This window comes from Myripristis murdjan, chromosome 24 (assembly GCF_902150065.1).
Source record: "Myripristis murdjan chromosome 24, fMyrMur1.1, whole genome shotgun sequence".
NCBI classification, from domain to species: Eukaryota; Metazoa; Chordata; class Actinopteri; order Holocentriformes; family Holocentridae; genus Myripristis; species Myripristis murdjan.
Window position 1 is genome coordinate 1,710,881 of NC_044003.1, and position 2,712 is coordinate 1,713,592.

At 37.1% G+C, this 2,712-nt stretch overlaps 1 long non-coding RNA gene across 1 annotated transcript in view; it reads left to right on the plus strand.

The window, feature by feature from the left end:
• The first annotated feature begins 2,598 nt into the window (after nucleotides 1–2,598).
• Nucleotides 2,599–2,712, plus strand: part of LOC115356466 (uncharacterized) — a 1,260-nt gene continuing 1,146 nt past the window's right edge. The window contains exon 1 of the long non-coding RNA XR_003927972.1: nucleotides 2,599–2,645. This is a non-coding gene — a long non-coding RNA (uncharacterized LOC115356466). The remainder of the gene's footprint in view (nucleotides 2,646–2,712) is intronic.

Below are 2,712 nucleotides of genomic sequence, written 5' to 3' on the forward strand. Positions count from 1 at the left end.
ATTTTTATTTTCAGATGACTCCTCTGACCTCCTCTCTACTGAAAAGAGACCCGACCCCTGCAGAGAGGATGGGACCTCAGATATCGATGGTCAGTTAAAACTATATGAAAACTATTGGGTTAGGTTTATATGTATTGAGCTCAATCTTTGGAACCTTTTCTAACTTAAAAAATTAGTACTTTGAGTGTCCTAAAATGGTAAACATAACAGCCGCCCTATTTACATTTAAAAAAAAAAAAAAAGGAAAAGGAAAAAAAAGAATATTCTTTGAATGAGTGTAATGATTAAAAGGAGCAGTTTTGTGGCAGTTAATGGATTTGTCAAAAAGAGCTAATGGTTAATTAAAGTTAATTACAGTTGTGCTCACTACAGCTAAAGGAGAGAGGTAGGCTCTTCTGGGACGTCAATACATCTGGGAAAAATAAAAATATTTGAATCAACAACAGTCTTAACGTGAGGCTTTAAGCACTAATATTTGACCTTGATTTTTCACAGCTGAAAATCCCATGTCAACTTCTCAGACTGTCCCACATAAAGGACGAGAAAGAGCGGTGAGGGAGGTGGATGACGGTACGTGGGTCGGTTTGAGCTGCATTCATATGAAGTTCTACTTTCAAACTCTTTAGGCAGTGATCAGTGTCAGCGGCTTTTTGACTCGTTAGCCCGTTTTAAAACAAAGATCCCACTGTAAGATAGACGCCATCAGTAACAGGTGAACAGCCAGTCATTCAGCAGCTGCATCTTTACCATGTTGGTTTGTTTACAACAGAGCAGCTTGTCATGAGAAGTCAATAGAGGAGAAGCGGAAACTGGCACCAGTAGTACAGTAATCCACGGTAGTTGTGTAGAATTTCAGGTATAGTAGGAACCGTGACGATTTGGGACCTCAGGGTACTGTGGGTATCGTGCAACTCTAGCATCCAGTTGTCTTTGTATTCAGATGTGTTTCTTTGACTTTAACTTACTTTAACATATTTTGAAAAGCACTCTATAAATAACTTCTTTTTTTTTATTGTAAACACTTGAAAACACACAGAACCTTTCTCTGTGATCTCATGTTTCGTTATGTAACAGGAACTAATATTTGTCTATTGCAGATCAGAGTCTAGGAACAAGCCTTAGCCAGAGGTTTTCACTGAGGATCAAAAGAGGACAAGAGAAGGAGGCAGAGAAACAATGGGGTAAGTTCTGCTGCTGCTTCTCACCATTATGTGATTTTTATTACACTTCGCCAGCTAGACTTGGATTTATTATATTAACTTCATTAGAAGTCAGGAAGTGTGATAAATAGTGTGTCAGACGGTGTGCATTCCAGTATCAACTCAAAGTGCAGTTTGGCCCAAAACAGTCAGTCCGCATTCCTGCATCATTTGATTCTTCTTGAACATACACAAGTCAACAAATATTATATTTTTAAGCTAGGGGTGGAAGGCCACATTCCTAAAATGAAGGCATTTTTTGGCCATATCATAATACACACTATATGCCATATATTTCTCCTAAAAAGCTCCTCATAAATGTGAGGACTGGACAACTGTATCAAATCACAGTTTTCCTTTAAACCAAATGTCTATCTACACTGCAGCAATATTATAGGAATAACTATTTGTACAAAATATTAACACAATGACATTTTTGATCAATATAATCAGTAATTTAGATTCAGTGGCTGCAGTGTGTGAAGACAAAAATTAGAAAAGGTAGAACAGCCTGATAAACTAAGAGAAAAAAAACATAATTTTACTGTAAACCAACTTTTAAAAGCAGAAAAATAGTTAGTAGATAATAGAATAGTTGCTGATGAACGTGACCCTCCACTGGTCACATAGGGACGACCATCTGTGTTTTGCATGAAGGCCCCAAACAAGAAGTAAACATTATGTGTGTCTCAGGTAATTTGTGTGATTTCAGTGGAAGCTAACTAATATACAACAACTTAACTGGTTTGGTATAAGATTGCTGGCTATAGAATAGTTATTAATACATTAACAGCTGAAAGCTTGGTCTATTCTGATAGCAAATGTGGTGGGTGTAATTTAGCTTGAATTAAGAACAAACCTGAAACTTTCCAGGCTACAGCAGCGCACTGACATAGATTGTGTAACAAAGGGAAGAGTTGCCACTCCGCTCTATTTTCACTGGCTAACAGCAGCATACTGGCTTAGCTTGTCTATTCAGAGAAGAGGTATCACTTCACAGGCATACTACTGCTCATTCATTGGTAGCTGAATTGTTAGGTCTGTTTGATAAGCAATTTACATGGTTAAAACAAATAATAATTTAACATTGTTTAGTTATTGTAGTCAAGCTTACTGGTAAATATCTACTCCTGTAAGATAATTTATTATGTTCTACTTTATATTCATAAACATAACCAAACCCTAACCTGGGAGGTCTGTCTCAAATCGTCCATGTTTTGCTGGAATTTCAGACTCATTCTTTACTCATGTAGCCTCACTACACGCTCTTGTATTAACTATGTGGCTTCCACTTTGGGAACCACTGCTCTACTGTATTAATAATCATAACAGATGCACTTCCATGCTTTCATCATGTTAATGACGCTGTATTATACCGTGTCTGCTCTTGTTTTTTAGATGCGGGTCTTGACCAAAGCACTGAAGGTGGGAGTTGGTCTGCAGATGGTGAGTTATTTGGCTTTAATTGTAAAAGCTGATTGTACAGTGCCAAGTTAAAATATAAAAAACTTTT